This window comes from Watersipora subatra, chromosome 11 (genome assembly GCF_963576615.1).
Source record: "Watersipora subatra chromosome 11, tzWatSuba1.1, whole genome shotgun sequence".
Classification (NCBI taxonomy): domain Eukaryota; kingdom Metazoa; phylum Bryozoa; class Gymnolaemata; order Cheilostomatida; family Watersiporidae; genus Watersipora; species Watersipora subatra.
In genome coordinates this window covers 34,771,631-34,795,942 of record NC_088718.1, presented here as the reverse complement: position 1 = coordinate 34,795,942, position 24,312 = coordinate 34,771,631, and positions in this window count along the sequence as shown.

Here is a 24,312-nt window from a genome sequence, read left to right as displayed (position 1 = left end):
ACTGGGTACCTAGAAGTTCTGTTTCCCTCATCATGACCCTAGTCACCTAAAAGTTCTGTCTCCCTCGTCATGATACTAGTTACATAGAAGTTCTGTTTCCCTCATCATGATACTGGGTACCTAGAAGTTCTGTTTCCCTCATCATGATACTAGTTACCTAGAAGTTCTGTTTCCCTCATCATGATACTGGGTACCTAGAAGTTCTGTTTCCCTCATCATGATACTGGTTACCTAAAAGTTCTGTTTCCCTCATCATGATACTAGTTACCTAGAAGTTCTGTTTCCCTCATCATGATACTGGTTACCTAGAAGTTCTGTTTCCCTCATCATGACCCTAGTTACCTAGAAGTTCTGTTTCCCTCATCATGATACTAGTTACCTAGAAGTTCTGTTTCCCTCATCATGATACTAGTTACCTAGAAGTTCTTTTTCCCTCATCATGACCCTAGTTACCTAGAAGTTCTGTTTCCCTCATCATGATACTAGTTACCTAAAAGTTCTGTTTCCCTCATCATGATACTAGTTACCTAGAAGTTCTGTTTCCCTCATCATGATACTGGTTACCTAGAAGTTCTGTTTCCCTCATCATGACCCTAGTTACCTAGAAGTTCTGTTTCCCTCATCATGATACTAGTTACCTAGAAGTTCTGTTTCCCTCATCATGACCCTAGTTACCTAAAAGTTCTGTTTCCCTCATCATGATACTAGTTACCTAAAAGTTCTGTTTCCCTCATCATGATACTAGTTACCTAGAAGTTCTGTTTCCCTCATCATGACCCTAGTTACCTAAAAGTTCTGTTTCCCTCGTCATGATACTAGTTACATAGAAGTTCTGTTTCCCTCATCATGATACTGGGTACCTAGAAGTTCTGTTTCCCTCATCATGATACTAGTTACCTAGAAGTTCTGTTTCCCTCATCATGATACTGGGTACCTAGAAGTTCTGTTTCCCTCATCATGATACTGGTTACCTAAAAGTTCTGTTTCCCTCATCATGATACTAGTTACCTAGAAGTTCTGTTTCCCTCATCATGATACTGGTTACCTAGAAGTTCTGTTTTCTTCATCATGACCCTAGTTACCTAGAAGTTCTGTTTCCCTCATCATGATACTAGTTACCTAGATGTTCTGTTTCCCTCATCATGATACTAGTTACCTAGAAGTTCTGTTTCCCTCATCATGATACTAGTTACATAGAAGTTCTGTTTCCCTCATCATGATACTAGTTACCTAGAAGTTCTGTTTCCCTCATCATGATACTAGTTTCCTAGAAGTTCTGTTTCCCTCATCATGATACTAGTTACCTAGAAGTTCTGTTTCCCTCATCATGATACTAGTTACCTAGAAGTTCTGTTTCCCTCATCATGATACTAGTTACCTAGAAGTTCTGTTTTCCTCAACATGATACTAGTTACCTAGAAGTTCTGTTTCCCTCATCATGACCCAAGTTACCTAGAAGTTCTGTTTCCCTCATCATGATACTAGTTACATAGAAGTTCTGTTTCCCTCATCATGATACTGGTTACCTAGAAGTTCTGTTTCCCTCATCATGACCCAAGTTACCTAGAAGTTCTGTTTCCCTCATCATGATACTGGTTACCTAGAAATTCTGTTTCCTTCATCATGACCCTAGCTACCTAAAAGTTCTGTTTCCCTCATCATGATACTAGTTACATAGAAGTTCTGTTTCCCTCATCATGATACTAGTTACCTAGAAGTTCTGTTTCCCTCATCATGATACTAGTTACCTAGAAGTTCTGTTTCCCTCATCATGATACTAGTTACCTAGAAGTTCTGTTTCCCTCATCATGACCCAAGTTACCTAGAAGTTCTGTTTCCCTCATCATGATACTGGGTACCTAGAAGTTCTGTTTCCCTCATCATGATACTAGTTACCTAGAAGTTCTGTTTCCCTCATCATGATACTAGTTACCTAGAAGTTCAGTTTCCCTCATCATGATACTAGTTACCTAGAAGTTCTGTTTCCCTCATCATGATACTAGTTACCTAGAAGTTCTGTTTCCCTCATCATGATACTAGTTACCTATAAGTTCTGTTTCCCTCATCATGACCCAAGTTACCTAGAAGTTCTGTTTCCCTCATCATGATACTGGGTACCTAGAAGTTCTGTTTCCCTCATCATGATACTAGTTACCTAGAAGTTCTGTTTCCCTCATCATGATACTGGGTACCTAGAAGTTCTGTTTTCCTCATCATGATACTAGTTACCTAAAAGTTCTGTTTCCCTCATCATGATACTAGTTACCTAGAAGTTCTGTTTCCCTCATCATGATACTGGTTACCTAGAAGTTCTGTTTCCCTCATCATGACCCTAGTGACCTAGAAGTTCTGTTTCCCTCATCATGATACTAGTTACCTAAAAGTTCTGTTTCCCTCATCATGATACTAGTTACCTAGAAGTTCTGTTTCCCTCATCATGATACTGGTTACCTAGAAGTTCTGTTTCCCTCATCATGACCCTAGTTACCTAGAAGTTCTGTTTCCCTCATCATGATACTAGTTACCTAGAAGTTCTGTTTCCCTCATCATGACCCTAGTTACCTAAAAGTTCTGTTTCCCTCATCATGATACTAGTTACCTAAAAGTTCTGTTTCCCTCATCATGATACTAGTTACCTAGAAGTTCTGTTTCCCTCATCATGACCCTAGTTACCTAGAAGTTCTGTTTCCCTCATCATGATACTGGTTACCTAGAAGTTCTGTTTCCCTCATCATGACCCTAGTTACCTAGAAGTTCTGTTTCCATCATCATGATACTGGTAACCTAAAAGTTCTGTTTCCCTCATCATGACCCAAGTTACCTAAAAGTTCTGTTTCCCTCATCATGATACTGGTTACCTAGAAGTTCTGTTTCCCTCATCATGACCCTAGTTACCTAGAAGTTCTGTTTCCCTCATCATGACCCTAGTTACCTAGAAGTTCTGTTTCCCTCATCATGATACTGGGTACCTAGAAGTTCTGTTTCCCTCATCATGATACTAGTTACCTAGAAGTTCTGTTTCCCTCATCATGATACTGGGTACCTAGAAGTTCTGTTTCCCTCATCATGATACTGGTTACCTAAAAGTTCTGTTTCCCTCATCATGATACTAGTTACCTAAAAGTTCTGTTTCCCTCATCATGATACTGGTTACCTAGAAGTTCTGTTTTCTTCATCATGACCCTAGTTACCTAGAAGTTCTGTTTCCCTCATCATGATACTAGTTACCTAGATGTTCTGTTTCCCTCATCATGATACTAGTTACCTAGAAGTTCTGTTTCCCTCATCATGATACTAGTTACATAGAAGTTCTGTTTCCCTCATCATGATACTAGTTACCTAGAAGTTCTGTTTCCCTCATCATGATACTAGTTTCCTAGAAGTTCTGTTTCCCTCATCATGATACTAGTTACCTAGAAGTTCTGTTTCCCTCATCATGATACTAGTTACCTAGAAGTTCTGTTTCCCTCATCATGATACTAGTTACCTAGAAGTTCTGTTTTCCTCAACATGATACTAGTTACCTAGAAGTTCTGTTTCCCTCATCATGACCCAAGTTATCTAGAAGTTCTGTTTCTCTCATCATGATACTAGTTACATAGAAGTTCTGTTTCCCTCATCATGATACTGGTTACCTAGAAGTTCTGTTTCCCTCATCATGACCCAAGTTACCTAGAAGTTCTGTTTCCCTCATCATGATACTGGTTACCTAGAAGTTCTGTTTCCTTCATCATGACCCTAGCTACCTAAAAGTTCTGTTTCCCTCATCATGATACTAGTTACATAGAAGTTCTGTTTCCCTCATCATGATACTAGTTACCTAGAAGTTCTGTTTCCCTCATCATGATACTAGTTACCTAGAAGTTCTGTTTCCCTCATCATGATACTAGTTACCTAGAAGTTCTGTTTCCCTCATCATGACCCAAGTTACCTAGAAGTTCTGTTTCCCTCATCATGATACTGGGTACCTAGAAGTTCTGTTTCCCTCATCATGATACTAGTTACCTAGAAGTTCTGTTTCCCTCATCATGATACTAGTTACCTAGAAGTTCTGTTTCCCTCATCATGATACTAGTTACCTAGAAGTTCTGTTTCCCTCATCATGATACTAGTTACCTAGAAGTTCTGTTTCCCTCATCATGATACTAGTTACCTATAAGTTCTGTTTCCCTCATCATGACCCAAGTTACCTAGAAGTTCTGTTTCCCTCATCATGATACTGGGTACCTAGAAGTTCTGTTTCCCTCATCATGATACTAGTTACCTAGAAGTTCTGTTTCCCTCATCATGATACTGGGTACCTAGAAGTTCTGTTTTCCTCATCATGATACTAGTTACCTAAAAGTTCTGTTTCCCTCATCATGATACTAGTTACCTAGAAGTTCTGTTTCCCTCATCATGATACTGGTTACCTAGAAGTTCTGTTTCCCTCATCATGACCCTAGTGACCTAGAAGTTCTGTTTCCCTCATCATGATACTAGTTACCTAAAAGTTCTGTTTCCCTCATCATGATACTAGTTACCTAGAAGTTCTGGTTCCCTCATCATGATACTGGTTACCTAGAAGTTCTGTTTCCCTCATCATGACCCTAGTTACCTAGAAGTTCTGTTTCCCTCATCATGATACTAGTTACCTAGAAGTTCTGTTTCCCTCATCATGACCCTAGTTACCTAAAAGTTCTGTTTCCCTCATCATGATACTAGTTACCTAAAAGTTCTGTTTCCCTCATCATGATACTAGTTACCTAGAAGTTCTGTTTCCCTCATCATGACCCTAGTTACCTAGAAGTTCTGTTTCCCTCATCATGATACTGGTTACCTAGAAGTTCTGTTTCCCTCATCATGACCCTAGTTACCTAGAAGCTCTGTTTCCATCATCATGATACTGGTAACTTAAAAGTTCTGTTTCCCTCATCATGACCCAAGTTACCTAAAAGTTCTGTTTCCCTCATCATGATACTGGTTACCTAGAAGTTCTGTTTCCCTCATCATGACCCTAGTTACCTAGAAGTTCTGTTTCCCTCATCATGACCCTAGTTACCTAGAAGTTCTGTTTCCCTCATCATGATACTAGTTACCTAGAAGTTCTGTTTCCCTCATCATGATACTAGTTACCTAGAAGTTCTGTTTCCCTCATCATGATACTAGTTACCTAGAAGTTCTGTTTCCCTCATCATGATACTAGTTACCTAGAAGTTCTGTTTCCCTCATCATGATACTAGTTACATAGAAGTTCTGTTTCCCTCATCATGATACTGGTTACCTAAAAGTTCTGTTTCCCTCATCATGATACTAGTTACATAGAAGTTCTGTTTCCCTCATCATGATACTGGTTACCTAGAAGTTCTGTTTCCCTCATCACGACCCAAGTTACCTAGAAGTTCTGTTTCCCTCATCATGATACTGGTTACCTAGAAGTTCTGTTTCCCTCATCATGACCCTAGTTACCTAAAAGTTCTGTTTCCCTCATCATGATACTAGTTACATAGAAGTTCTGTTTCCCTCATCATGATACTGGGTACCTAAAAGTTCTGTTTCCCTCATCATGATACTAGTTACCTAAAAGTTCTGTTTCCCTCATCATGATACTGGGTACCTAGAAGTTCTGTTTTCCTCATCATGATACTAGTTACCTAAAAGTTCTGTTTCCCTCATCATGATACTAGTTACCTAAAAGTTCTGTTTCCCTCATCATGATACTAGTTACATAGAAGTTCTATTTCCCTCATCATGATACTGGTTACCTAAACGTTCTGTTTCCCTCATCATGATACTAGTTACATAGAAGTTCTGTTTCCCTCATCATGATACTGGTTACCTAGAAGTTCTGTTTCCCTCAACATGAGCCAAGTTACCTAGAAGTTCTGTTTCCCTCATCATGATACTGGTTACCTAGAAGTTCTGTTTCCCTCATCATGACCCTAGTTACCTAAAAGTTCTGTTTCCCTCGTCATGATACTAGTTACATAGAAGTTCTGTTTCCCTCATCATGATACTGGGTACCTAGAAGTTCTGTTTCCCTCATCATGATACTGGGTACCTAGAAGTTCTGTTTCCCTAATCATGATACTGGTTACCTAAAAGTTCTGTTTCCCTCATCATGATACTAGTTACCTAGAAGTTCTGTTTCCCTCATCATGATACTGGTTACCTAGAAGTTCTGTTTCCCTCATCATGACCCTAGTTACCTAGAAGTTCTGTTTCCCTCATCATGATACTAGTTACCTAGAAGTTCTGTTTCCCACATCATGATACTAGTTACATAGAAGTTCTGTTTCCCTCATCATGATACTAGTTACCTAGAAGTTCTGTTTCCCTCATCATGATACTAGTTACCTAGAAGTTATTTTTCACTCATCATGATACTAGTTACCTAGAAGTTCTGTTTCCCTCATCATGATACTAGTTACCTAGAAGTTCTGTTTCCCTGATCATGATACTAGTTACCTAGAAGTTCTGTTTTCCTCATCATGATACTAGTTACCTAGAAGTTCTGTTTCCCTCATCATGACCCAAGTTACCTAGAAGTTCTGTTTCCCTCATCATGACCCTAGTTACCTAGAAGTTCTGTTTCCCTCATCATGACCCAAGTTACCTAGAAGTTCTGTTTCCCTCATCATGATACTGGGTACCTAAAAGTTCTGTTTCCCTCATCATGATACTAGTTACCTAGAAGTTCTGTTTCCCTCATCATGATACTAGTTACCTAGAAGTTCTGTTTCCCTCATCATGATACTAGTTACCTAGAAGTTCTGTTTCCCTCATCATGATACTAGTTACCTAGAAGTTCTGTTTCCCTCATCATGATACTAGTTACATAGAAGTTCTGTTTCCCTCATCATGATACTGGTTACCTAAAAGTTCTGTTTCCCTCATCATGATACTAGTTACATAGAAGTTCTGTTTCCCTCATCATGATACTGGTTACCTAGAAGTTCTGTTTCCCTCATCATGACCCAAGTTACCTAGAAGTTCTGTTTCCCTCATCATGATACTGGTTACCTAAAAGTTCTGTTTCCCTCATCATGACCCTAGTTACCTAAAAGTTCTGTTTCCCTCATCATGATTATAGTTACATAGAAGTTCTGTTTCCCTCATCATGATACTGGGTACCTAGAAGTTCTGTTTCCCTCATCATGATACTAGTTACCTAGAAGTTCTGTTTCCCTCATCATGATACTGGGTACCTAGAAGTTCTGTTTTCCTCATCATGATACTAGTTACCTAAAAGTTCTGTTTCCCTCATCATGATACTAGTTACCTAAAAGTTCTGTTTCCCTCATCATGATACTAGTTACATAGAAGTTCTATTTCCCTCATCATGATACTGGTTACCTAAAAGTTCTGTTTCCCTCATCATGATACTAGTTACATAGAAGTTCTGTTTCCCTCATCATGATACTGGTTACCTAGAAGTTCTGTTTCCCTCATCATGACCCAAGTTACCTAGAAGTTATGTTTCCCTCATCATGATACTGGGTACCTAGAAGTTCTGTTTCCCTCATCATGACCCTAGTTACCTAAAAGTTCTGTCTCCCTCGTCATGATACTAGTTACATAGAAGTTCTGTTTCCCTCATCATGATACTGGGTACCTAGAAGTTCTGTTTCCCTCATCATGATACTAGTTACCTAGAAGTTCTGTTTCCCTCATCATGATACTGGGTACCTAGAACTTCTGTTTCCCTCATCATGATACTGGTTACCTAAAAGTTCTGTTTCCCTCGTCATGATACTAGTTACCTAGAAGTTCTGTTTCCCTCATCATGATACTGGTTACCTAGAAGTTCTGTTTCCCTCATCATGACCCTAGTTACCTAGAAGTTCTGTTTCCCTCATCATGATACTAGTTACCTAGAAGTTCTGTTTCCCTCATCATGATACTAGTTACCTAGAAGTTCTTTTTCCCTCATCATGACCCTAGTTACCTAGAAGTTCTGTTTCCCTCATCATGATACTAGTTACCTAAAAGTTCTGTTTCCCTCATCATGATACTAGTTACCTAGAAGTTCTGTTTCCCTCATCATGATACTGGTTACCTAGAAGTTCTGTTTCCCTCATCATGACCCTAGTTACCTAGAAGTTCTGTTTCCCTCATCATGATACTAGTTACCTAGAAGTTCTGTTTCCCTCATCATGACCCTAGTTACCTAAAAGTTCTGTTTCCCTCATCATGATACTAGTTACCTAAAAGTTCTGTTTCCCTCATCATGATACTAGTTACCTAGAAGTTCTGTTTCCCTCATCATGACCCTAGTTACCTAAAAGTTCTGTTTCCCTCGTCATGATACTAGTTACATAGAAGTTCTGTTTCCCTCATCATGATACTGGGTACCTAGAATTTCTGTTTCCCTCATCATGATACTAGTTACCTAGAAGTTCTGTTTCCCTCATCATGATACTGGGTACCTAGAAGTTCTGTTTCCCTCATCATGATACTGGTTACCTAAAAGTTCTGTTTCCCTCATCATGATACTAGTTACCTAGAAGTTCTGTTTCCCTCATCATGATACTGGTTACCTAGAAGTTCTGTTTTCTTCATCATGACCCTAGTTACCTAGAAGTTCTGTTTCCCTCATCATGATACTAGTTACCTAGATGTTCTGTTTCCCTCATCATGATACTAGTTACCTAGAAGTTCTGTTTCCCTCATCATGATACTAGTTACATAGAAGTTCTGTTTCCCTCATCATGATACTAGTTACCTAGAAGTTCTGTTTCCCTCATCATGATACTAGTTACCTAGAAGTTCTGTTTCCCTCATCATGATACTAGTTACCTAGAAGTTCTGTTTCCCTCATCATGATACTAGTTACCTAGAAGTTCTGTTTCCCTCATCATGATACTAGTTACCTAGAAGTTCTGTTTTCCTCAACATGATACTAGTTACCTAGAAGTTCTGTTTCCCTCATCATGACCCAAGTTACCTAGAAGTTCTGTTTCCCTCATCATGATACTAGTTACATAGAAGTTCTGTTTCCCTCATCATGATACTGGTTACCTAGAAGTTCTGTTTCCCTCATCATGACCCAAGTTACCTAGAAGTTCTGTTTCCCTCATCATGATACTGGTTACCTAGAAGTTCTGTTTCCTTCATCATGACCCTAGCTACCTAAAAGTTCTGTTTCCCTCATCATGATACTAGTTACATAGAAGTTCTGTTTCCCTCATCATGATACTAGTTACCTAGAAGTTCTGTTTCCCTCATCATGATACTAGTTACCTAGAAGTTCTGTTTCCCTCATCATGATACTAGTTACCTAGAAGTTCTGTTTCCCTCATCATGACCCAAGTTACCTAGAAGTTCTGTTTCCCTCATCATGATACTGGGTACCTAGAAGTTCTGTTTCCCTCATCATGATACTAGTTACCTAGAAGTTCTGTTTCCCTCATCATGATACTAGTTACCTAGAAGTTCTGTTTCCCTCATCATGATACTAGTTACCTAGAAGTTCTGTTTCCCTCATCATGATACTAGTTACCTAGAAGTTCTGTTTCCCTCATCATGATACTAGTTACCTATAAGTTCTGTTTCCCTCATCATGACCCAAGTTACCTAGAAGTTCTGTTTCCCTCATCATGATACTGGGTACCTAGAAGTTCTGTTTCCCTCATCATGATACTAGTTACCTAGAAGTTCTGTTTCCCTCATCATGATACTGGGTACCTAGAAGTTCAGTTTTCCTCATCATGATACTAGTTACCTAAAAGTTCTGTTTCCCTCATCATGATACTGGGTACCTAGAAGTTCTGTTTTCCTCATCATGATACTAGTTACCTAAAAGTTCTGTTTCCCTCATCATGATACTAGTTACCTAAAAGTTCTGTTTCCCTCATCATGATACTAGTTACATAGAAGTTCTATTTCCCTCATCATGATACTGGTTACCTAAACGTTCTGTTTCCCTCATCATGATACTAGTTACATAGAAGTTCTGTTTCCCTCATCATGATACTGGTTACCTAGAAGTTCTGTTTCCCTCAACATGAGCCAAGTTACCTAGAAGTTCTGTTTCCCTCATCATGATACTGGTTACCTAGAAGTTCTGTTTCCCTCATCATGACCCTAGTTACCTAAAAGTTCTGTTTCCCTCGTCATGATACTAGTTACATAGAAGTTCTGTTTCCCTCATCATGATACTGGGTACCTAGAAGTTCTGTTTCCCTCATCATGATACTGGGTACCTAGAAGTTCTGTTTCCCTAATCATGATACTGGTTACCTAAAAGTTCTGTTTCCCTCATCATGATACTAGTTACCTAGAAGTTCTGTTTCCCTCATCATGATACTGGTTACCTAGAAGTTCTGTTTCCCTCATCATGACCCTAGTTACCTAGAAGTTCTGTTTCCCTCATCATGATACTAGTTACCTAGAAGTTCTGTTTCCCACATCATGATACTAGTTACATAGAAGTTCTGTTTCCCTCATCATGATACTAGTTACCTAGAAGTTCTGTTTCCCTCATCATGATACTAGTTACCTAGAAGTTCTTTTTCACTCATCATGATACTAGTTACCTAGAAGTTCTGTTTCCCTCATCATGATACTAGTTACCTAGAAGTTCTGTTTCCCTGATCATGATACTAGTTACCTAGAAGTTCTGTTTTCCTCATCATGATACTAGTTACCTAGAAGTTCTGTTTCCCTCATCATGACCCAAGTTACCTAGAAGTTCTGTTTCCCTCATCATGACCCTAGTTACCTAGAAGTTCTGTTTCCCTCATCATGACCCAAGTTACCTAGAAGTTCTGTTTCCCTCATCATGATACTGGGTACCTAAAAGTTCTGTTTCCCTCATCATGATACTAGTTACCTAGAAGTTCTGTTTCCCTCATCATGATACTAGTTACCTAGAAGTTCTGTTTCCCTCATCATGATACTAGTTACCTAGAAGTTCTGTTTCCCTCATCATGATACTAGTTACCTAGAAGTTCTGTTTCCCTCATCATGATACTAGTTACATAGAAGTTCTGTTTCCCTCATCATGATACTGGTTACCTAAAAGTTCTGTTTCCCTCATCATGATACTAGTTACATAGAAGTTCTGTTTCCCTCATCATGATACTGGTTACCTAGAAGTTCTGTTTCCCTCATCATGACCCAAGTTACCTAGAAGTTCTGTTTCCCTCATCATGATACTGGTTACCTAAAAGTTCTGTTTCCCTCATCATGACCCTAGTTACCTAAAAGTTCTGTTTCCCTCATCATGATTATAGTTACATAGAAGTTCTGTTTCCCTCATCATGATACTGGGTACCTAGAAGTTCTGTTTCCCTCATCATGATACTAGTTACCTAGAAGTTCTGTTTCCCTCATCATGATACTGGGTACCTAGAAGTTCTGTTTTCCTCATCATGATACTAGTTACCTAAAAGTTCTGTTTCCCTCATCATGATACTAGTTACCTAAAAGTTCTGTTTCCCTCATCATGATACTAGTTACATAGAAGTTCTATTTCCCTCATCATGATACTGGTTACCTAAAAGTTCTGTTTCCCTCATCATGATACTAGTTACATAGAAGTTCTGTTTCCCTCATCATGATACTGGTTACCTAGAAGTTCTGTTTCCCTCATCATGACCCAAGTTACCTAGAAGTTATGTTTCCCTCATCATGATACTGGGTACCTAGAAGTTCTGTTTCCCTCATCATGACCCTAGTTACCTAAAAGTTCTGTCTCCCTCGTCATGATACTAGTTACATAGAAGTTCTGTTTCCCTCATCATGATACTGGGTACCTAGAAGTTCTGTTTCCCTCATCATGATACTAGTTACCTAGAAGTTCTGTTTCCCTCATCATGATACTGGGTACCTAGAACTTCTGTTTCCCTCATCATGATACTGGTTACCTAAAAGTTCTGTTTCCCTCGTCATGATACTAGTTACCTAGAAGTTCTGTTTCCCTCATCATGATACTGGTTACCTAGAAGTTCTGTTTCCCTCATCATGACCCTAGTTACCTAGAAGTTCTGTTTCCCTCATCATGATACTAGTTACCTAGAAGTTCTGTTTCCCTCATCATGATACTAGTTACCTAGAAGTTCTTTTTCCCTCATCATGACCCTAGTTACCTAGAAGTTCTGTTTCCCTCATCATGATACTAGTTACCTAAAAGTTCTGTTTCCCTCATCATGATACTAGTTACCTAGAAGTTCTGTTTCCCTCATCATGATACTGGTTACCTAGAAGTTCTGTTTCCCTCATCATGACCCTAGTTACCTAGAAGTTCTGTTTCCCTCATCATGATACTAGTTACCTAGAAGTTCTGTTTCCCTCATCATGACCCTAGTTACCTAAAAGTTCTGTTTCCCTCATCATGATACTAGTTACCTAAAAGTTCTGTTTCCCTCATCATGATACTAGTTACCTAGAAGTTCTGTTTCCCTCATCATGACCCTAGTTACCTAAAAGTTCTGTTTCCCTCGTCATGATACTAGTTACATAGAAGTTCTGTTTCCCTCATCATGATACTGGGTACCTAGAATTTCTGTTTCCCTCATCATGATACTAGTTACCTAGAAGTTCTGTTTCCCTCATCATGATACTGGGTACCTAGAAGTTCTGTTTCCCTCATCATGATACTGGTTACCTAAAAGTTCTGTTTCCCTCATCATGATACTAGTTACCTAGAAGTTCTGTTTCCCTCATCATGATACTGGTTACCTAGAAGTTCTGTTTTCTTCATCATGACCCTAGTTACCTAGAAGTTCTGTTTCCCTCATCATGATACTAGTTACCTAGATGTTCTGTTTCCCTCATCATGATACTAGTTACCTAGAAGTTCTGTTTCCCTCATCATGATACTAGTTACATAGAAGTTCTGTTTCCCTCATCATGATACTAGTTACCTAGAAGTTCTGTTTCCCTCATCATGATACTAGTTACCTAGAAGTTCTGTTTCCCTCATCATGATACTAGTTACCTAGAAGTTCTGTTTCCCTCATCATGATACTAGTTACCTAGAAGTTCTGTTTCCCTCATCATGATACTAGTTACCTAGAAGTTCTGTTTTCCTCAACATGATACTAGTTACCTAGAAGTTCTGTTTCCCTCATCATGACCCAAGTTACCTAGAAGTTCTGTTTCCCTCATCATGATACTAGTTACATAGAAGTTCTGTTTCCCTCATCATGATACTGGTTACCTAGAAGTTCTGTTTCCCTCATCATGACCCAAGTTACCTAGAAGTTCTGTTTCCCTCATCATGATACTGGTTACCTAGAAGTTCTGTTTCCTTCATCATGACCCTAGCTACCTAAAAGTTCTGTTTCCCTCATCATGATACTAGTTACATAGAAGTTCTGTTTCCCTCATCATGATACTAGTTACCTAGAAGTTCTGTTTCCCTCATCATGATACTAGTTACCTAGAAGTTCTGTTTCCCTCATCATGATACTAGTTACCTAGAAGTTCTGTTTCCCTCATCATGACCCAAGTTACCTAGAAGTTCTGTTTCCCTCATCATGATACTGGGTACCTAGAAGTTCTGTTTCCCTCATCATGATACTAGTTACCTAGAAGTTCTGTTTCCCTCATCATGATACTAGTTACCTAGAAGTTCTGTTTCCCTCATCATGATACTAGTTACCTAGAAGTTCTGTTTCCCTCATCATGATACTAGTTACCTAGAAGTTCTGTTTCCCTCATCATGATACTAGTTACCTATAAGTTCTGTTTCCCTCATCATGACCCAAGTTACCTAGAAGTTCTGTTTCCCTCATCATGATACTGGGTACCTAGAAGTTCTGTTTCCCTCATCATGATACTAGTTACCTAGAAGTTCTGTTTCCCTCATCATGATACTGGGTACCTAGAAGTTCAGTTTTCCTCATCATGATACTAGTTACCTAAAAGTTCTGTTTCCCTCATCATGATACTAGTTACCTAGAAGTTCTGTTTCCCTCATCATGATACTGGTTACCTAGAAGTTCTGTTTCCCTCATCATGACCCTAGTTACCTAGAAGTTCTGTTTCCCTCATCATGATACTAGTTACCTAAAAGTTCTGTTTCCCTCATCATGATACTAGTTACCTAGAAGTTCTGTTTCCCTCATCATGATACTGGTTACCTAGAAGTTCTGTTTCCCTCATCATGATACTAGTTACCTAGAAGTTCTGTTTCCCTCATCATGATACTAGTTACCTAGAAGTTCTGTTTCCCTCATCATGATACTAGTTACCTAAAAGTTCTGTTTCCCTCATCATGATACTAGTTACATAGAAGTTCTATTTCCCTCATCATGATACTGGTTACCTAAAAGTTCTGTTTCCCTCATCATGATACTAGTTACATAGAAGTTCTGTTTCCCTCATCATGATACTGGTTACCTAGAAGTTCTGTTTCCCTCATCATGACCCAAGTTACCTAGAAGTTCTGTTTCCCTCATCATGATACTGGTTACCTAGAAGTTCTGTTTCCCTCATCATGACCCTAGTTACCTAAAAGTTCTGTTTCCCTCGTCATGATACTAGTTACATAGAAGTTCTGTTTCCCTCATCATGATACTGGGTACCTAGAAGTTCTGTTTCCCTCATCATGATACTAGTTACCTAGAAGTTTTGTTTCCCTCATCATGATACTGGGTACCTAGAAGTTCTGTTTCCCTCATCATGATACTGGTTACCTAAAAGTTCTGTTTCCCTCATCATGATACTAGTTACCTAGAAGTTCTGTTTCCCTCATCATGATACTGGTTACCTAGAAGTTCTGTTTCCCTCATCATGACCCTAGTTACCTAGAAGTTCTGTTTCCCTCATCATGATACTAGTTACCTAGAAGTTCTGTTTCCCACATCATGATACTAGTTACATAGAAGTTCTGTTTCCCTCATCATGATACTAGTTACCTAGAAGTTCTGTTTCCCTCATCATGATACTAGTTACCTAGAAGTTCTTTTTCACTCATCAAGATACTAGTTACCTAGAAGTTCTGTTTCCCTCATCATGATACTAGTTACCTAGAAGTTCTGTTTCCCTGATCATGATACTAGTTACCTAGAAGTTCTGTTTTCCTCATCATGATACTAAACACCTAGAAGTTCTGTTTCCCTCATCATGACCCAAGTTACCTAGAAGTTCTGTTTCCCTCATCATGATACTAGTTACATAGAAGTTCTGTTTCCCTCATCATGATACTGGTTACCTAGAAGTTCTGTTTCCCTCATCATGAAACAAGTTACCTAGAAGTTCTGTTTCCCTCATCATGATACTGGTTACCTAGAAGTTCTGTTTCCTTCATCATGACCCTTGCTACCTAAAAGTTCTGTTTCCCTCATCATGATACTAGTTACATAGAAGTTCTGTTTCCCTCATCATGATACTGGGTACCTAGAAGTTCTGTTTCCCTCATCATGATACTAGTTACCTAAAAATTCTGTTTCCCTCATCATGATACTAGTTACCTAAAAGTTCTGTTTCCCTCATCATGATACTAGTTACCTAGAAGTTCTGTTTCCCTCATCATGATACTGGTTACCTAGAAGTTCTGTTTCCCTCATCATGACCCAAGTTACCTAGAAGTTCTGTTTCCCTCATCATGATATTAGTTACCTAGAAGTTCTGTTTCCCTCATCATGATACTAGTTACCTAGAAGTTCTGTTTCCCTCATCATGATACTAGTTACCTAGAAGTTCTGTTTCCCTCATCATGACCCTAGTTACCTAAAAGTTCTGTTTCCCTCATCATGATACTAGTTACTTAGAAGTTCTGTTTCCCTCATCATGACCCTAGTTACCTAGAAGTTCTGTTTCCCTCATCATGATACTAGTTACCTAGAAGTTCTGTTTCCCTCATCATGATGCTAGTTACCTAGAAGTTCTGTTTCCCTCATCATGATACTAGTTACCTAGAAGTTCTGTTTCCCTCATCATGATACTAGTTACCTAAAAGTTCTGTCTCCCTCATCATGATACTAGTTACCTAGAAGTTCTGTTTCCCTCATCATGATACTAGTTACCTAGAAGTTCTGTTTCCCTCATCATGATACTAGTTACCTAGAAGTTCTGTTTCCCTCATCATGATACTAGTTACCTAGAAGTTCTGTTTCCCTCATCATGATACTAGTTACCTAGAAGTTCTGTTTCCCTCATCATGACCCAAGTTACCTAGAAGTTCTGTTTCCCTCATCATGATACTTGTTACATAAAAGTTCTGTTTCCCTCATCATGATACTGGTTACCTAGAAGTTCTGTTTCCCTCATCATGATACTAGTTACCTAGAAGTTCTGTTTCCCTCATCATGATACTGGTTACCTAGAAGTTCTGTTTCCTTCATCATGACCCTAGTTACCTAAAAGTTCTGTTTCTCTCATCATGATACTAGTTACATAGAAGTTCTGTTTCCCTCATCATGATACTGGTTACCTAGAAGTTCTGTTTCCCTCATCATGACCCAAGTTACCTAGAAGTTCTGTTTCCCTCATCATGATACTGGTTACCTAGAAGTTCTGTTTCCCTCATCATGACCCTAGTTACCTAAAAGTTCTGTTTCCCTCATCATGATACTAGTTACATAGAAGTTCTGTTTCCCTCATCATGACCCTAGTTACCTAGAAGTTCTGTTTCCCTCATCATGACCCTAGTTACCTAGAAGTTCTGTTTCCCTCATCATGACCCAAGTTACCTAGAAGTTCTGTTTCCATCATCATGATACAGGTTACCTAAAAGTTCTGTTTCCCTCATCATGACCCAAGTTACCTAGAAGTTCTGTTTCCCTCATCATGATACTGGTTACCTAGAAGTTCTGTTTCCCTCATCATGACCCTAGTTACCTAGAAGTTCTGTTTCCCTCATCATGATACTAGTTACCTAGAAGTTCTGTTTCCCACATCATGATACTAGTTACATAGAAGTTCTGTTTCCCTCATCATGATACTAGTTACCTAGAAGTTCTGTTTCCCTCATCATGATACTAGTTACCTAGAAGTTCTTTTTCACTCATCAAGATACTAGTTACCTAGAAGTTCTGTTTCCCTCATCATGATACTAGTTACCTAGAAGTTCTGTTTCCCTGATCATGATACTAGTTACCTAGAAGTTCTGTTTTCCTCATCATGATACTAGTTACCTAGAAGTTCTGTTTCCCTCATCATGACCCAAGTTACCTAGAAGTTCTGTTTCCCTCATCATGATACTAGTTACATAGAAGTTCTGTTTCCCTCATCATGATACTGGTTACCTAGAAGTTCTGTTTCCCTCATCATGACCCAAGTTACCTAGAAGTTCTGTTTCCCTCATCATGATACTGGTTACCTAGAAGTTCTGTTTCCTTCATCATGACCCTTGCTACCTAAAAGTTCTGTTTCCCTCATCATGATACTAGTTACATAGAAGTTCTGTTTCCCTCATCATGATACTGGGTACCTAGAAGTTCTGTTTCCCTCATCATGATACTAGTTACCTAAAAATTCTGTTTCCCTCATCATGATACTAGTTACCTAAAAGTTCTGTTTCCCTCATCATGATACTAGTTACCTAGAAGTTCTGTTTCCCTCATCATGATACTGGTTACCTAGAAGTTCTGTTTCCCTCATCATGACCCAAGTTACCTAGAAGTTCTGTTTCCCTCATCATGATATTAGTTACCTAGAAGTTCTGTTTCCCTCATCATGATACTAGTTACCTAGAAGTTCTGTTTCCCTCATCATGATACTAGTTACCTAGAAGTTCTGTTTCCCTCATCATGACCCTAGTTACCTAAAAGTTCTGTTTTCCTCATCATGATACTAGTTACTTAGAAGTTCTGTTTCCCTCATCATGACCCTAGTTACCTAGAAGTTCTGTTTCCCTCATCATGATACTAGTTACCTAGAAGTTCTGTTTCCCTCATCATGATGCTAGTTACCTAGAAGTTCTGTTTCCCTCATCATGATACTAGTTACCTAGAAGTTCTGTTTCCCTCATCATGATACTAGTTACCTAGAAGTTCTGTCTCCCTCATCATGATACTAGTTACCTAGAAGTTCTGTTTCCCTCATCATGATACTAGTTACCTAGAAGTTCTGTTTCCCTCATCATGACCCTAGTTACCTAAAAGTTCTGTTTCCCTCATCATGATACTAGTTACATAGAAGTTCTGTTTCCCTCATCATGACCCTAGTTACCTAGAAGTTCTGTTTCCCTCATCATGACCCTAGTTACCTAGAAGTTCTGTTTCCCTCATCATGACCCAAGTTACCTAGAAGTTCTGTTTCCATCATCATGATACAGGTTACCTAAAAGTTCTGTTTCCCTCATCATGACCCAAGTTACCTAGAAGTTCTGTTTCCCTCATCATGATACTGGTTACCTAGAAGTTCTGTTTCCCTCATCATGACCCTAGTTACCTAGAAGTTCTGTTTCCCTCATCATGATACTAGTTACCTAGAAGTTCTGTTTCCCACATCATGATACTAGTTACATAGAAGTTCTGTTTCCCTCATCATGATACTAGTTACCTAGAAGTTCTGTTTCCCTCATCATGATACTAGTTACCTAGAAGTTCTTTTTCACTCATCAAGATACTAGTTACCCAGAAGTTCTGTTTCCCTCATCATGATACTAGTTACCTAGAAGTTCTGTTTCCCTGATCATGATACTAGTTACCTAGAAGTTCTGTTTTCCTCATCATGATACTAGTTACCTAGAAGTTCTGTTTCCCTCATCATGATACTAGTTACCTAAAAGTTCTGTTTCCCTCATCATGATACTAGTTACCTAGAAGTTCTGTTTCCCTCATCATGACCCTAGTTACCTAGAAGTTCTGTTTCCCTGATCATGATACTAGTTACCTAGAAGTTCTGTTTTCCTCATCATGATACTAGTTACCTAGAAGTTCTGTTTCCCTCATCATGATACTGGTTACCTAGAAGTTCTGTTTCCCTCATCATGACCCAAGTTACCTAGAAGTTCTGTTTCCCTCATCATGATACTGGTTACCTAGAAGTTCTGTTTCCTTCATCATGACCCTTGCTACCTAAAAGTTCTGTTTCCCTCATCATGATACTAGTTACATAGAAGTTCTGTTTCCCTCATCATGATACTGGGTACCTAGAAGTTCTGTTTCCCTCATCATGATACTAGTTACCTAAAAATTCTGTTTCCCTCATCATGATACTAGTTACCTAAAAGTTCTGTTTCCCTCATCATGATACTAGTTACCTAGAAGTTCTGTTTCCCTCATCATGATACTGGTTACCTAGAAGTTCTGTTTCCCTCATCATGACCCAAGTTACCTAGAAGTTCTGTTTCCCTCATCATGATATTAGTTACCTAGAAGTTCTGTTTCCCTCATCATGATACTAGTTACCTAGAAGTTCTGTTTCCCTCATCATGATACTAGTTACCTAGAAGTTCTGTTTCCCTCATCATGACCCTAGTTACCTAAAAGTTCTGTTTCCCTCATCATGATACTAGTTACTTAGAAGTTCTGTTTCCCTCATCATGACCCTAGTTACCTAGAAGTTCTGTTTCCCTCATCATGATACTAGTTACCTAGAAGTTCTGTTTCCCTCATCATGATGCTAGTTACCTAGAAGTTCTGTTTCCCTCATCATGATACTAGTTACCTAGAAGTTCTGTTTCCCTCATCATGATACTAGTTACCTAGAAGTTCTGTCTCCCTCATCATGATACTAGTTACCTAGAAGTTCTGTTTCCCTCATCATGATACTGGTTACCTAGAAGTTCTGTTTCCCTCATCATGATACTAGTTACCTAGAAGTTCTGTTTCCCTCATCATGATACTAGTTACCTAGAAGTTCTGTTTCCCTCATCATGATACTAGTTACCTAGAAGTTCTGTTTCCCTCATCATGACCCAAGTTACCTAGAAGTTCTGTTTCCCTCATCATGATACTTGTTACATAAAAGTTCTGTTTCCCTCATCATGATACTGGTTACCTAGAAGTTCTGTTTCCCTCATCATGATACTAGTTACCTAGAAGTTCTGTTTCCCTCATCATGATACTGGTTACCTAGAAGTTCTGTTTCCTTCATCATGACCCTAGTTACCTAAAAGTTCTGTTTCTCTCATCATGATACTAGTTACATAGAAGTTCTGTTTCCCTCATCATGATACTGGTTACCTAGAAGTTCTGTTTCCCTCATCATGACCCAAGTTACCTAGAAGTTCTGTTTTCCTCATCATGATACTGGTTACCTAGAAGTTCTGTTTCCCTCATCATGACCCTAGTTACCTAAAAGTTCTGTTTCCCTCATCATGATACTAGTTACATAGAAGTTCTGTTTCCCTCATCATGACCCTAGTTACCTAGAAGTTCTGTTTCCCTCATCATGACCCTAGTTACCTAGAAGTTCTGTTTCTCTCATCATGACCCAAGTTACCTAGAAGTTCTGTTTCCATCATCATGATACAGGTTACCTAAAAGTTCTGTTTCCCTCATCATGACCCAAGTTACCTAGAAGTTCTGTTTCCCTCATCATGATACTGGTTACCTAGAAGTTCTGTTTCCCTCATCATGACCCTAGTTACCTAAAAGTTCTGTTTCCCTCATCATGATACTAGTTACCTAGAAGTTCTGTTTCCATCATCATGATACTAGTTACCTAGAAGTTCTGTTTCCCTCATCATGATACTAGTTACATAGAAGTTCTGTTTCCCTCATCATGATACTGGGTACCTAGAAGTTCTGTTTCCCTCATCATGATACTAGTTACCTAGAAGTTCTGTTTCCCTCATCATGATACTAGTTACCTAGAAGTTCTGTTTCCCTCATCATGATACTAGTTACCTAGAAGTTCTGTTTCCCTCATCATGATACTAGTTACCTAGAAGTTCTGTTTCCCTCATCATGATACTAGTTACATAGAAGTTCTGTTTCCCTCATCATGATACTGGTTACCTAAAAGTTCTGTTTCCCTCATCATGATACTAGTTACATAGAAGTTCTGTTTCCCTCATCATGATACTGGTTACCTAGAAGTTCTGTTTCCCTCATCATGACCCAAGTTACCTAGAAGTTCTGTTTCCCTCATCATGATACTGGGTACCTAGAAGTTCTGTTTCCCTCATCATGATACTAGTTACCTAAAAATTCTGTTTCCCTCATCATGATACTAGTTACCTAGAAGTTCTGTTTCCATCATCATGATACTAGTTACCTAGAAGTTCTGTTTCCCTCATCATGACCCAAGTTACCTAGAAGTTCTGTTTCCCTCATCATGATACTGGGTACCTAGAAGTTCTGTTTCCCTCATCATGATACTAGTTACCTAAAAATTCTGTTTCCCTCATCATGATACTAGTTACCTAAAAGTTCTGTTTCCCTCATCATGATACTAGTTACCTAGAAGTTCTGTTTCCCTCATCATGATACTGGTTACCTAGAAGTTCTGTTTCCCTCATCATGACCCAAGTTACCTAGAAGTTCTGTTTCCCTCATCATGATATTAGTTACCTAGAAGTTCTGTTTCCCTCATCATGATACTAGTTACCTAGAAGTTCTGTTTCCCTCATCATGATACTAGTTACCTAGAAGTTCTGTTTCCCTCATCATGACCCTAGTTACCTAAAAGTTCTGTTTCCCTCATCATGATACTAGTTACTTAGAAGTTCTGTTTCCCTCATCATGACCCTAGTTACCTAGAAGTTCTGTTTCCCTCATCATGATACTAGTTACCTAGAAGTTCTGTTTCCCTCATCATGATGCTAGTTACCTAGAAGTTCTGTTTCCCTCATCATGATACTAGTTACCTAGAAGTTCTGTTTCCCTCATCATGATACTAGTTACCTAAAAGTTCTGTCTCCCTCATCATGATACTAGTTACCTAGAAGTTCTGTTTCCCTCATCATGATACTAGTTACCTAGAAGTTCTGTTTCCCTCATCATGATACTAGTTACCTAGAAGTTCTGTTTCCCTCATCATGATACTAGTTACCTAGAAGTTCTGTTTCCCTCATCATGATACTAGTTACCTAGAAGTTCTGTTTCCCTCATCATGACCCAAGTTACCTAGAAGTTCTGTTTCCCTCATCATGATACTTGTTACATAAAAGTTCTGTTTCCCTCATCATGATACTGGTTACCTAGAAGTTCTGTTTCCCTCATCATGATACTAGTTACCTAGAAGTTCTGTTTCCCTCATCATGATACTGGTTACCTAGAAGTTCTGTTTCCTTCATCATGACCCTAGTTACCTAAAAGTTCTGTTTCTCTCATCATGATACTAGTTACATAGAAGTTCTGTTTCCCTCATCATGATACTGGTTACCTAGAAGTTCTGTTTCCCTCATCATGACCCAAGTTACCTAGAAGTTCTGTTTCCCTCATCATGATACTGGTTACCTAGAAGTTCTGTTTCCCTCATCATGACCCTAGTTACCTAAAAGTTCTGTTTCCCTCATCATGATACTAGTTACATAGAAGTTCTGTTTCCCTCATCATGACCCTAGTTACCTAGAAGTTCTGTTTCCCTCATCATGACCCTAGTTACCTAGAAGTTCTGTTTCCCTCATCATGACCCAAGTTACCTAGAAGTTCTGTTTCCATCATCATGATACAGGTTACCTAAAAGTTCTGTTTCCCTCATCATGACCCAAGTTACCTAGAAGTTCTGTTTCCCTCATCATGATACTGGTTACCTAGAAGTTCTGTTTCCCTCATCATGACCCTAGTTACCTAGAAGTTCTGTTTCCCTCATCATGATACTAGTTACCTAGAAGTTCTGTTTCCCACATCATGATACTAGTTACATAGAAGTTCTGTTTCCCTCATCATGATACTAGTTACCTAGAAGTTCTGTTTCCCTCATCATGATACTAGTTACCTAGAAGTTCTTTTTCACTCATCAAGATACTAGTTACCTAGAAGTTCTGTTTCCCTCATCATGATACTAGTTACCTAGAAGTTCTGTTTCCCTGATCATGATACTAGTTACCTAGAAGTTCTGTTTTCCTCATCATGATACTAGTTACCTAGAAGTTCTGTTTCCCTCATCATGATACTAGTTACCTAGAAGTTCTGTTTCCCTCATCATGACCCTAGTTACCTAAAAGTTCTGTTTTCCTCATCATGATACTAGTTACTTAGAAGTTCTGTTTCCCTCATCATGACCCTAGTTACCTAAAAGTTCTGTTTTCCTCATCATGATACTAGTTACTTAGAAGTTCTGTTTCCCTCATCATGACCCAAGTTACCTAGAAGTTCTGTTTCCCTCATCATGATATTAGTTACCTAGAAGTTCTGTTTCCCTCATCATGATACTAGTTACCTAGAAGTTCTGTTTCCCTCATCATGATACTAGTTACCTAGAAGTTCTGTTTCCCTCATCATGACCCTAGTTACCTAAAAGTTCTGTTTTCCTCATCATGATACTAGTTACTTAGAAGTTCTGTTTCCCTCATCATGACCCTAGTTACCTAGAAGTTCTGTTTCCCTCATCATGATACTAGTTACCTAGAAGTTCTGTTTCCCTCATCATGATGCTAGTTACCTAGAAGTTCTGTTTCCCTCATCATGATACTAGTTACCTAGAAGTTCTGTTTCCCTCATCATGATACTAGTTACCTAGAAGTTCTGTCTCCCTCATCATGATACTAGTTACCTAGAAGTTCTGTTTCCCTCATCATGATACTAGTTACCTAGAAGTTCTGTTTCCCTCATCATGACCCTAGTTACCTAAAAGTTCTGTTTCCCTCATCATGATACTAGTTACATAGAAGTTCTGTTTCCCTCATCATGACCCTAGTTACCTAGAAGTTCTGTTTCCCTCATCATGACCCTAGTTACCTAGAAGTTCTGTTTCCCTCATCATGACCCAAGTTACCTAGAAGTTCTGTTTCCATCATCATGATACAGGTTACCTAAAAGTTCTGTTTCCCTCATCATGACCCAAGTTACCTAGAAGTTCTGTTTCCCTCATCATGATACTGGTTACCTAGAAGTTCTGTTTCCCTCATCATGACCCTAGTTACCTAGAAGTTCTGTTTCCCTCATCATGATACTAGTTACCTAGAAGTTCTGTTTCCCACATCATGATACTAGTTACATAGAAGTTCTGTTTCCCTCATCATGATACTAGTTACCTAGAAGTTCTGTTTCCCTCATCATGATACTAGTTACCTAGAAGTTCTTTTTCACTCATCAAGATACTAGTTACCCAGAAGTTCTGTTTCCCTCATCATGATACTAGTTACCTAGAAGTTCTGTTTCCCTGATCATGATACTAGTTTCCTAGAAGTTCTGTTTTCCTCATCATGATACTAGTTACCTAGAAGTTCTGTTTCCCTCATCATGATACTAGTTACCTAAAAGTTCTGTTTCCCTCATCATGATACTAGTTACCTAGAAGTTCTGTTTCCCTCATCATGACCCT